The sequence below is a fragment of the Lepus europaeus genome, chromosome 20 (assembly GCF_033115175.1).
Source record: "Lepus europaeus isolate LE1 chromosome 20, mLepTim1.pri, whole genome shotgun sequence".
In the NCBI taxonomy this organism is placed as follows: domain Eukaryota; kingdom Metazoa; phylum Chordata; class Mammalia; order Lagomorpha; family Leporidae; genus Lepus; species Lepus europaeus.
In genome coordinates, this window is record NC_084846.1 from 10,859,728 (window position 1) to 10,873,237 (window position 13,510).

The window sequence follows — 13,510 nt, forward strand, 5'->3', positions numbered from 1 at the left end:
ATGGTGGAGTTAGAAATGTGCCAGGGGATTCCAATACAATCCCATCAAAGTGGCATGTACCAATGCCACTAGTCCAAATGATCACTAGTCCAAGTGATCAATTTCAGTTCACAAGTGATGGCTCTGATAGGTCTAAGAGTCAAAGGGATCACATAAACAAGACTAGTGTCTGCTAATACTAACTGATAGAATCAAAAAGGGAGAGAAGGATCCAACATGGGAAGCGGGATACACAGCAGACTCATAGAATGGCAGATGTTCTAAATAGCACTCTGGCCTTAGAATCAGCCCTTAAGGCATTCGGATCAGGCAGAAGAGCCTATGAGAGCATTGTAGGCATGGAAAGCCAAGACACTCTGGGGGAAAAAAAGACCTAAATGGAAGATCTCTGTGAGTGAGATCCCAGTGGAAAGAACGGGACCATCAAAGAAGGAGGTACCTTTCTCTGAAGGGAGAAGAGAACTTCCACTTTGAGTATGAACCTATCGGAATAAGATCAAAGTCAGCGACCTCTAAAGGCTTCCATAGCCTTGGCAACTCATGACTATAGCCTAGGGAGATTACTGACACCATAAATAAGAGTGTCAAATTGTTAAATCAACAACAGGAGCCACTGTGTACTTATGTCTCATGTGGGATCTGTCCTTTATGTGTTGTCCAATGTGAAGTTATGATATAACTAGTACTCAAACAGTATTTTTACACCTTGTGTTTCTGTGTGGGTGCAAACTGATGAAAACCTTACTGAATATACTGAATCGATCTTCTGTATATAAAGATAATTGAAAATGAAAAAAAAACAAACAAACTTGGGGTTAAATTGGAAATTGCATAGAAAATTAATCAAATTTTTTTTCTTTTTTTCTGTTCTTTTTTTTTATTTTTTTTAAACTTTTATTTAATGAATATAAATTTCCAGTGTACAGCTTATGGATTACAATGGCTTCCCCCTCCCATAACTGCCCTCCCACCCACAACCCTCCCCTCTCCCACTCCCTCTCCCCTTCCATTCACATCAAGATTCATTTTCAATTCTCTTTATATACAGAAGATCAATTTAGTATAAAGATTTCAACAGTTTGCACCCACATAGGAACACAAAGTGAAACATACTGTTTGAGTACTAGTTATAGCATTAAATCAAAATGTACAGCACATTAAGGACAGAGATCCCACATGAGGAGAAAGTGCACAGTGGCTCTTGCTGTTGACCCAACAAATTGACACTCTAGTTTATGGCGCCAGTAACCACCCTAGGCTGTCGTCATGAGTTGCCAAGGCTATGGAAGCCTTCCAAGTTTGCCGACTCTGATCATATTTAGACAAGGTCATAAAAGACAGAGTGAGGATAGTAACCAATGATCCTAAGAGTGGCATTTACCAGGTTTGAACAATTATACAGCATTAAGTGGGGAAGAGGACCATCAGTACACACAGGTTGGGAATAGAGCCATTGGTGGTAGAGTAGAGGTTATGATTACAAAGGAATGAGGCCCAAGTGTGCTAGACAGGGTCTAGAACAAAGGACAGAGTCATTATTAGATGTGCTAAGAAAGGTGCTGTCTAAACTATAATTAAGTTTTCTGATTGAGAGGCAAATGGAACCTGATAGAAGGGGCTTGATAATAATCTGGTGGGCTTTAGGCCTTGTAAGTTAAGAGGCCCAGACCTATCTATCTCTTTACATGGGGTATATCCTAAGGGAGGTGTGAACCTCCTAGGGGAAGGCACTCTGTTGACTTTCATTACTTGGCTGGCCTGGGAGGAGAGCTGGCCAGGTAAAGGCAGGTGGCATCTCTAACAAGAAATTTACAGTTCTGCCTGCAATGTTGCTGACTCTACTTGACCACACCCTCAGCTGCAGTGGTCACTTTGGAAGTTGGGCTGAGTGAAGGGCTTTTCAGCTTAGAGCCAATAAGATCTGTGGCTCTGACCTGGGCATCCTTTGACTCCAGGGCAGGTCCATTTCCAGTGATCCAACTCTTGGCAGAGCTGCCAGGGCTCTTCACAAGCTGACTTCTGCTGAAGCCCAGGCTTACCACATTGAAAGCCACTGCAGTGGACTGGCCTGTTGGGTCTCCTTGAGGGCAGATCACTGTACAGATCAGCCATTAATAGGCCTGCCACCCATTGCTTCTGATGCCTAGCTTTCTTTTCCTCCTGGTTTGTGTTAAAGCAGACCAGAGGATGCAAGTCAAGGGAGTGCCCGTGTCCCATCTCTAAACTTCGGTGACCTGAACTACAAGTCTATAGTCACAGGCATGTTCTGTAGTAGTTTTTCTAAAGTAGGCAATGCCCATGAGGAAAATTGTATTCTTACTTTAAAACTTTCTTTCCCTTTTATCTGAAAGGGAGGTTTTTTCTACTTACTGTATACTTCGCTGATGGCGAAGTGAATCTAGCTATGAGATTATTATTTAAGTTCTTATTTTGGCTATGCTATTACAGAAAAATGTTAGCCATCTCTTTTATAAGGTCTAAAGATTAAATTGTGCATCCTACAGATTCCTTCATAATAGAATTAGTTTCCTACCTTGAAGAGAATAGAGAAATGAAAGAACAAGTTGGGCTTAGAATAGAGAAATGAGGGAGCAAGTCCTAGATCGCTTGCTGACAATGGCAATATTACATGAATACTTAGCAAACCATTTCAACCATTAGATAACAACTTAAGAAAACATTTACCAGAAGGTCCAATGCCTTCTATAAGTTTTAAGAATCATGTATTTGAAAACACCTCTTAAATATCTAACATGGTGTAGTTTGTTTAACCAGTAAACTTAAGCACAACCATATAAAATGTTTTTAGTTTCTTTCTACCAACAAGTTTAAAACATATGATACACAGATTCAGGTCACACAAATTAAAATGTATCTTTGATTAATTTTAGCAGCTTAAATTTATGGATAATCTTATCTATAAGCCATTTAAAATAAAACTCTTAATAAAATTTCCTATGTGGACATACAATATGTACACACATATAACATAGCATAATAGACCAATATAGCAATTTTAATAATAGCTTTTAAAATCTTTAACTCTTTTTGTAGATTGCCAATTGATTTGAATTGCTTTTTGTTTTTAGATTACTTTAAAACATTGCTTTAACAGAGCATCATAGTTTAATTCTATGTCAAAGAGAAATTGAGCTTCCTGTGATCTTTTGCTGTGAGGTTTCCTTCCTTTACCTTCTTGCATATTGGTGACCATGTTTCTGTGTTTCTGTGTGTAACACATCTTTAAGCATCTTTTGCAGGGCAGGATGAGTGGCAACAAATTCTTTCAGTTTCTGTTTGCTAATGAAAAGTCTTAATTTCACCTTCATTCACAAATGAGAGCTTTGCAGGATATAATATTCTGGGCTGGCAGTTTTTCTCTCTTAGTACCTGTGCTATATCTCGCCATTCCCTTCTAGCTTGTAGGGTTTCTGATGAGAAGTCTGCTGTGAGTCTAATTGGAGATCCTCTGAGAGTAATCTGACGTTTCTCTCTTGCACCTTTTAGAATCTTTTCTTTATGTTTCACTGTGGTGAGTTTGATTGCAATGTGTCGTGGTGAGGATCTCTTTTGGTCATGTTTATTAGGGGTTCTATAAGCTTCCTGTACTAAGATGCCTCTGTCCTTCTCCAAACCTGGGAAATTTTCTGCTAGTATCTCACTAAAAAGGCCTTCTAATCCTTTCTCTCTCTCCATGCCTTCAGGAACTCCTAGAACCCGAATATTGGGTTTTTTAATAGTATCCTGTAGATTCCCGACAATATTTTTTAGATTTCTAATTTGCTCTTCTTTTCTTTGGTTTGCCTGTTTCCTTTCCTGTTCTCTGTCTTCTAAGTCTGATATTCTCTCTTCTGCTTTGCCCATTCTGTTTTTAAGGCTCTCTAATGTGTTTGTCATTTGATCTATTGAGTTCTTCATTTCATTGTGGTTTTTTGTCACTATCACAGTTTCATGTTCTACTAGTTGTTTCATTTCATTTTGATTCCTCCTTAATATTTCATTTTCATGAGAGAGATTTTCTATCTTGTCCATTAAGGATTTCTGTAGTTCAAGAATTTGTTTTTGAGAACTTCTTAATGTTCTTATCAATTTTTTGAGATCTGCTTCTTGCATTTCTTCTATCTCATCATCTTCATAATCTTGAATTGGGGTGTCTTTTTCATTTGGGGGCATCATAGTGTCTTCCTTGTTCTTGTTAGCTTGGTTTTTGCGTTTGTTGTATGGCATGTTGGAGATATTTGGTTTCTTCACTGTGGTGTTTTTTCTTGTTACACTATGGCTCTATATTAAGTGGACTGTCTGCTTTTGGTGGAGCCTTAGAGGCTTGAGATGAGTGTGGACTGAGAGCTGTGTTTGGTTCCTCAGGTTTGAGGGTGTGTCAAAGATGACACTCCCAGGTTAGGTGTGGTAAATCTCTCTCTTTTTTTTTTTTTTTTTGATTCAAAAGGGAAGTAATTCCGCACAGCTGAACGTAATTGGCGGTAGTTAGCAGGCAAATGATATACCCACAGGAGCCAGAGATTGGAAGCTCTTTCCAAAGGACCACACAGGGAATCTGTGCTGCCCTCAGTGTGGGCTCCAATTCTCCTGAAGTCTCCCACTGGGTTGCCAAGTTAGATCCTAATCTCCTGTTATTTCACCCCTCCCCCCAGAGTCAGGTTTTTCTGCTAGGCTCAGGGCCGGTGCAGACCTGAGGTCGCCCTGCTTATGACGTATGTCCAAAATGGCGCCTGCTCTTTGTCTTGCTCACCTTTGAGGGGTGAGCGGAGAGAGAGAAACTCGTGTCCGTATCGGTCACTTTTTTTTTTTCCTTCTCTCTCTTCTAGTTAGCCTGGTGAACTTTTCCCCATGGAGTTTCAAGCCTCGTTCCCTCTAGTCTCCTCTTTCTGCTTGCCCGCTGGTGTCTCGGGCTATGAAGGTTCGGCTCACCTCGCGTTCCAGCGCTGGTGTGTTGAGTCTGCCACTGGTGTCCCGAACTTGGGCTCCCACACTCTCCACGCAGGTCCACTGTGAATCACTAGTTCTGGAAGAGTTTCCGCTGCTGTTTCTTCCCCTACTCTTCCTTGACCCTGCAGTATCTCTACTTTTATTAACCTGTGTGTCTTGCTGAACTATCAATGTACTCCCTTCCTATTCCGCCATCTTGCCGCTCCCTTCAAAAATTAATCAATTTTTAAAAAATATCATGTAGGATCTCTGTCCTTAATGTGCTGTACATTGTGAGTACTCTAACAGTATTTTTCACTTTGTGTTGCTATGTGGGGCAAACTGTTGAAATCTTTACTTAATATATACTAAACTGATCTTCTGTATATAAAGAGAATTGAAAATGAATCTTAATGTGAACGGAAGGGGAGAGGGAGCAAGAAAGGGGAGGGTTGCAGGTGGGAGGGAAGTTATGGGCGGGAAGCCATTGTAATCCATAAGCTGTATTTTTGGAAATTTATATTCATTAAATAGAAGTTTTAAAAAAATAAAATGTGACTTTTTTACATTCACTTTAAATGAAGACATTATAAGCACATGTATGCATGCCATTTTTCTTGAAATTAGAGCTATTTTAGGAGTTGGAACAGTGGTATAGTGGACTAAGCCATTGCCTGCAGTACCAGCATCCCACATCGGTTCCAGTTCGAGTCTCAGCTGCTCCACTTCTGATCCAGCTCTCTGTGATGGCCTGGGAAAGCAGTAGAAGATGGCCCAAGTGCCCCCTGCACCCATATGAGAGACCTGGAAGAAGCTCCTGGATTCAGATCGGCCCAGCTCCAGCCATTGCTGCCATATGGAGAGTGCACCAGCAGATGGAAGACCTCTCACTCGGTCTGCAACTCTGCCTCTCAAATAAATAAACAAATCTAAAAAGGAATATTTAATTAAAAAAGAAGATGGAGATATTAATATAATAAAGATGGATTTGAAACAATGATAATAATGTGGATAAAAGAAAGTTTTATGTCATTTATTTGGAATGACTCAATGAAGCAATACTCATAACTGCACTGAATACTATGGTATCCACATGATATTTATAAGCTGTATCTGTTACCTCACACAAATAGGAGGGAACACATGATATTGGTTTTTCTGGGTCTGCCTTATGTCACTTAGCATAAGGGTCTCTAGTTACATCATTTTTGCTGCCAGTGTCGGGATTCCATTGTTTCTTATGGGGAGGGTAACAGCCTATCAATTTTATATAGCATATTTTGTGTATCCAGTCATCAGTTGCTGGCTATCTCATTTGACTCCATGTCATAGCTATTGTGAACTGAGTGGCAGTAAATATGGGAGTGTGGGTAACTCTTTCAAATGCTGATTTCATTTTCTTTGAGTATATTTCCAGGAGTGGGAGTGTTGGGTCATATGATACACCTACTTTTAGTTTTTTGAAGAAACTCCATACTGTCATTCATGATGGTTGTATGATTTTCATTTCAAAAAAGAGTGTACTATGGTAGCTTCTCCTTCACTATCTCACCAGCATTCGTTATTAAAACAAAAATCAGAAGAGAAGATTCTGCATGTTGATAACTCTAAGAAACGATAAATGTTTAGGTGATATGTTAACTACCCTATTTGTTTACAACACAATGTATACATGCATCCAAGCATAACATGTTCTCCCACTAATTATGCATTGATTAAAAAGATACCAAACTATGAATAAATACAACTCTTTTTAAAATTTTAGTCTCTATTTTATTTATTTATTTTTTAGAAAGCTTTTATTTGATAAATATAAATTTCGTAGGTACAGCTTTTGGAGTGTAGCAGTTCTAACTCCTATACCTGCCCTCCCACCCCCACTCCTGCCCCACCTGCTACTCTCTCTCCCATCCCATTCTTCATTAAGATTCATTTTTAATTATCTTTATATACAGAAGATCAACTCTATACTAAGTAAAGATTTCAACACTTTGCATCCACACAGCCACACAAAGTATGAAGTACTATTTGAAGACTAGTTTTACCAATTAGTTCTCATAATACAACACATTAAGGACAGAGGTCTTACATGGGAGTAAGTGCACAGTGACTCCTGTTGTTTATTTAACAATTGACACTCTTATTTATGATGTCAGTGATCAACCAAGGCTCTTGTCATGAGCTGCCAAGGCTATGGAAGACTTCTGAGTCCACAAACTCCACTATTATGTAGGCAGGGCCCTAATCAAAGTGGAAGTTCTCTCTTCCCTTCAGAGAAAGGTATCTCCTTCTTTATGGCCCGTTCTTTCCCCTGGGATCTCACTCACAGAGATCTTTCATGTAGGTCATTTTTTGCCAGAGTGTCTTGGCTTTCCATGCCTGAAACACTCTCATGGGCTTTTCAACCAGATCTGAATGCCTTAAGGGCTGAATCTGAGGCCAGAATGCAATACAGCTCTTTTAACTAGCAAACATTTTATAATGAGAAGCTAAATGACTGCTATTAACTTGTGATACAATTTCTAATTCTTAGGGAGTGAAGAGCCCCTGGTTTTACACCAAAGAAACAATTTTCCCTACTTGAAAAGGGATACAGAAATTTTCTGGAGATGTCAAGAGTCATATTTCCAACGTAAGTCTGGAGTTGAAGATTGCTAGGGACTGCTTCAAGATAGGTTCGTCCATCTTCAACTCCAGAGAAAATTTTCACCCAAGAAAGGTCAGTTCCTTTAGAGCTTTGTCCTCTGGGAGGCAGAAGAATTCAGCGGAAGGATAATCAGAGCTGGATTCACCTGGCTTCCTACCTGCTCTCTTGGGAACCAAGAATCAGCAGGAACATTTCCTTCTTCCCAGACCAGCATCCCTGCAGGGTAATCATGTGCTTAGAGGTTAGGACACCAAGAGGGAGTTGTGCTTAATGAGCAGAGACAGGGAGCTGTAAATTCACCCTCTGCTGTTGTCCCTCAAGTGTTCATCCATGGTCTTCTCAGGACATTGTGGTTGCTTTTGGAGTCTTGATCTAACTTGGCAACCAATTCTTTGCTCCTTCCCACTGTCTTGTGTGTGACCGAGCTTCAGCCTCCATCATAAGCTACCCAGGGAGGAGTCACAGCTCCTCCATGGAGACCCTCCTCCTGGAGAACCCACCCAGGTGAGTCCAAGAGTCCAGTGGGCACTGTAGGAAATTCACAGAGAGAATGGAAGCTGAGAGAATGTAGCAGCAGTCACCCAACAGCCAAACCAGTCTATTTCAGATAAAGAGATCACATTGTTAGTTTGCTTACTTGATTCAGTGGCTATAGCACTCATTTGTGACTATACAGAAAAACAGAACTAACCATTAAAATAGCAACTGATTGGAGGCAATGGAATGATTGACGTGGAAGCTCCATCAGGGCAGAGACTGAGAAGCAGAAAGTGGATCCAAGCATCATTGGGGTTAAGGGGAGGAGAAATTGGGCTGGGGTGTAGTGGTTCTGGAGGGACCTGCAGGTTAGTGAGGGGATTTTTTATATTTTTAAATTGATGTGGTTTCCTTTCACTTGGAAGGCAGAGATGCAAATATAGATAAAGACATACAGACACTAGATATCGGTCCCCTAGTAATTAGCTCTCTGAGTGTCTGCAACCACTATGGTTGGCCAAAGCCAAAGACTTCAGTATAGGTTTACCAAATGGGAGGCAGGAAACCCAACTCCCCCAGCCGTGACTGTCACTTCCCAGAGGGTGTATTAGCAGAAAGCTGGAATTAGGAGCAGAGCCAGGAATCAAACCCAAGCCTTCTGCGCTGGGATGCAGGCATCTCAAGCAGCATCCAGGTTATAGCACCGATAATCCTAGCTCCATATTTTAATCTAAAAATGCTTTCTGCTGATAATTCATCTTGCATGGATGTTTTTCAATGCTTCCCTTTTTAAAAATAAAAATTAAATTTACAATTGCATTCCATTTTGTTTTGTACACTTGTTTTCAGCCACTATACTTGACCTAATTGCATTCTCCATGTTGTCTTTGTTGCATATATTTGTAGTTGTTAAAAACTCTCCTCTGAGGGAGGACACTTGGTATAGAAGTCTGGATACTTGGGATGCCTGTGCTGCTTATCAGAGAGCCCAGATTCAGTTGTGGCTCCACTCCTGATTCCAGTTTCTTGCTAATGTAACTCCTGAGAATCAGCTGTGATGGCTCAGGTACTTGGGTTCCTGCTACACACATGGGTGACCTGGTTGACTTCTGGGGTTCCTGGCTTCAGTTTGCCCAGTCCTGGATGTTGTGGGCATTTTGTGAGTGAGCCAGTGGATGGGCAAGCTCTGTCTGTTTTTATCTATCTATGAATCTGCCTATTGTATCTGCCTATCTATCTTTTTTTTTACAGGCAGAGTGGATAGTGAGAGAGAGAGAGAGAGAGAGAGAGAGAGACAGAGAGAAAGGTTTTCCTTTTTGCCATTGGTTCACCCTCCAATGGCCGCTGCAGCCAGCACATCTCGCTGATCCGAAGCCAGGAGCCAGGTGCTTCTCCTGGTCTCCCATGGGGTACAGGGCCCAAGGACTTGGGCCATCCTCCACTGCCTTCCCGGGCCATAGCAAAGAGCTGGCCTGGAAGAGGGGCAACCGGGATAGAATCTGGCACCCCAACTGGGACTAGAACCCGGAGTGCCGGCGCCACTGGCTGAGGATTAGCCTGTTAAGCCATGGCACCGGCCCTGCCTATCTATCTTTCTGACAGTTCTATCTATCATCTATCTATCTATTCTATCCATCTATCTATCTATTCTATCTATGTATTCTGTCCTATCATCTATCTATCCATCAATCTATTCTATGTCTATTTATTCTATCTATTTATCTTTCTATTCTATTCTATTCTATTCTATTCTATCTGTTGGTTGCATCTACCTATCTATTCTATGTCTTTCTATCTATTCTATTTATTTATCTATTCATATGTCTATCTATCCTGTCTGCCTATCCTGTCAGTTCTATTTTATCTATGTATCTACCCATCTATCTATCTATCTCTTCTATCTATTTACCTTTCTATCTATTCTATCATCAATCATGTAACTATCTATAGCTAGCTATCATCTCTATTTCTATCTCTATCTCTAACTCTTTGACCCCTCTCTAATTTTCTTATTTTTAAAGATTTATTTATTTATTTGAAATTCAGAATTACACAGAGAGAGAAGAGGCACAGAGAGAGAGAGAGAGAGAGAGAGAGAGAGAGAGAGAGGTCTTCCATCCAATTGTTCACTTCCCAATTGGTCACAATGGCCGGAGCTACACCGATCCAAAGCCAGGAACCAGGAGCTTCTTCTGGGTCACCCACATGGGTGCAGGGGCTCAAGGCCTTGGGCCATCTTCTACCACTTTCCCAGGCCATAGCAGAGAGCTGGGTCGGAAGTGGAGCAGCTGGGTCTCAAACCAGTGCTCATATGGGATGCCGGCACTTCAGGCCAGGGCGTTAACACACTGTGCCCCTCCTCTCTACTTTTCAATAATTAATAAATCAATCAATAAAAGAGACAAATGGTTATACCTGACTCAAGCTAGACTTTTATTTGTTTGAGGACAGGCTCTGAAACTGAAACTTCTGGGTGGCATTTACACTTAATTTATAGCAAAGAAACCTGATGTATCCAGTTTGTGTCCTATCTGCTTGCTTGAAGTCCTATTCATGATCCCAGGATGACAAGGGTATGGGAGCCACCAGGCCTAGAAGGCCACGGTTTCTGTGTGTTTGCCTCTGTGTTCCCATACGCCCATGTCACCTGCTTTGTGATACAAGAACAGTGTTCACAGCTGGGGGAGCAGGCCTCTACATTCCAAGTCTCATAGACTCCAAGGTGACTCTTTCAACACTGGGACCAGAACTCCAACCATAGATGGTATTTGGAAGGAATTCACTTTAAATCACTGGGTCCCTTGCGGAAAAAGTACTAAGTATAATGATGGTTATTAGAATTGGCAGAGAGAGCCATGACAGAGGAATGGAGAAAGGTTGCATAATGTATGATATGTTAAAGTTAGAGAGGAACAAAAAGGCCATCACCATAGCTCAATAGGCTAATCCTTCCCCTGCGGTGCTGGCACACTGGATTCTAGTCCCAGTCAGGGCACCAGATTCTGTCCCGGATGCTCCTCTTCCAGTCCAGCTCTCTGCTGTGGCCCGGGAGTGCAGTGGATGATGGCTCAGGTCCTTGGGCCCTGCACCCACATGGGAGACCAGGAAAAGCACCTGGCTCCTGGCTTCAGATCAGCCCGGTGCGCTGGTCACAGCGTGCCGGCTGCGGCAGCCATTGGGGGATGAACCAATGGGAAAAAGGAAGACCTTTCTCTCTGTCTCTCTCTCACTGTCCACTCTGTCCATCAAAAAACCAAAAAAAAAAAAAATAGAGAGAGAGAGAGAGGAACAAAAAGTTCTGGTGCTCTATTACACAGTACAGTGACTCTAGATAATGTTCACGCAGTGCACATTTCTCTATTAAAAAAAAACAGAAGACAGGGTTTCGGATATTCTCACCATGGAGAAATGTACCATGTTTGAAGACATAAATAAAGTCACCCAGATTGGACACACAATAGATACAGGTGTGGACGTGTCTCATAGCACTCCCATAAACATGTGCAATTTTTACATGGAAGTTTAGAATGTTTAAACATGTTAAAACATTTTTAAGCTAACAATACACACAGAGCATAGAAAGCATTAATGAGGTGCGGTAGGTTTACAGTGTACACTGTGAACTCTGTGTTGATGTTTCAGAAGCACTGGGAAGGACACCTCAACCTCCACATCCTCTCACCCCATCCCCGCCACACCCCTCACTGCTCATGCCCATCATCACGCTTGTCTCCTCTGGCATCTTGCCACCCCTGGGCCTTTACAGTGGTTGGCACCTTGCAAGTCCCTGCTTCTGCAAATCTGTGGCTCTCACTTTCTGAGCCATTACAGCCTGTTTCTGGTGTAATCTAGGCAACAGCTAGAACACCCTCCATCCAAGCTTTTATACCTACTTTCTTTTCATTAATAGCATTTGCTTGTTCACAATGATTGTCTCCGACACTAGGAAGTAGGGAATTTGGTTTAGCAGCATGGTAGACTTATTGATGGAGCAGAGCTTGGAACACAGTCAGAAGTCAGTTTATGCTGTGCAAGTGCAGGATAATTTCTTATTAAAACTAACATGAATCTTTGGGCAATCGCTAAGTGAGCCCTGCTCAGAGATGCCAATATGAAGTCATCTAAATAAGACTAAATCCATGTGTATTTTACAGAAGTCAATTTTCTGCCTGCCAAATATCAATGATAGTACTTCACCTCTGTGATCTGTAACTATGTGAAAAGTAATCATGATTTTTGTCTCTTTTCTAGTAGTCACCTCAACCACATGGAACCAGGCAATGAAACCCAACCTTCAGAATTTCTCCTCCTGGGATTCTCAGAGGACCCAGCACTGCAGCCCCTCATATTTGGGCTCTTCCTCTCCATGTACCTGGTCACTGTGGCTGGGAACCTGCTCATCATCCTGGCCATCCTCTCAGACCCCCACCTCCACACACCCATGTACTTCTTCCTCTCCAACCTGTCCTCCTATGATATTTGTCTCACATCCACCATTGTCCCCAAGATGTCCCCAAGACACAGAGCAAGGCCATCAGCTATGCAGGCTGCATCACCCAGATGTACTTCTTGCTTTTTGTAGAAATGGAAAATTTTCTCCTTGCCGTGGTGGCCTATGACCAGTTTGTGGCCATCTGTCACCCCCTGCACTATACTGTCATCATGAACCCCTGGCTCTGTGTGCAGCTGGTGCTGGTGTGCTGGGTCATCAGTGTCCTGCATGCCTTGTTGCAAAGCCTAATGGTGCTGAGGCTGTCCTTCTGCACACACCCGGAAATCCCTGACTTCTTCTGTGAACGGAACCATGTGGCCAGACTTGCCTGCTCTAGAAGCTTTCTAAATGATGTGGCCATGTATTTTTTTGTTATTCTGCTGGGTGGAGGTCCTCTGGCTGGGATCCTGTACTTCTACTCTAAGATCGTCTCCTTCATCTGTGCAATCTCCTCAGCTCAGGGGAAGTATAAAGCATTCTCCATCTGTGCCTCTCACCTCTCCATTGTCTCCTTATTTTATTGTACAGGGCTAGGTGTGTATATTAGCTCTTCTGCAACCCACAACTCACATTCAAGTGCCAGGGCCTCGGTGATGTACACGGTGGTCACCCCCATGCTGAACCCCTTCCTCTATAGCCTGAGGAACACAGATGTAAAGAGGGCTCTGAAAAGACTCTTGGGAGGGAAACTGTAAGCTGGTCCATTGGTCAGGTGCAAAGCAAGCACCCATAATTGTAGGACTCAATGCCCCAAAGCTTGAAATTTTGATTCCTTGATCAAATTGCAAATATACAACCTGCTTTCTTTCTTGTCATTTTCATTCCTTTGGTGTCAACATTTCTCTACAATTTAAGCAAATCATTTCTTAAGCCTTCTACTCTCTTGAGCATCTGTAAGTTTTTTTTTCCTTTGTTGCTTTCCTCTTTCTCAAAACACTGGCTCAAAAATATTTGGAAATTCCCATTTG

General features: G+C 42.0%; 1 pseudogene; it reads left to right on the forward strand.

Moving 5' to 3' along the window:
* The first annotated feature begins 12,317 nt into the window (after positions 1–12,317).
* Positions 12,318–13,237, forward strand: LOC133749539 (olfactory receptor 7A5-like; annotated as a pseudogene).
* Positions 13,238–13,510: the final 273 nt, after the last annotated feature.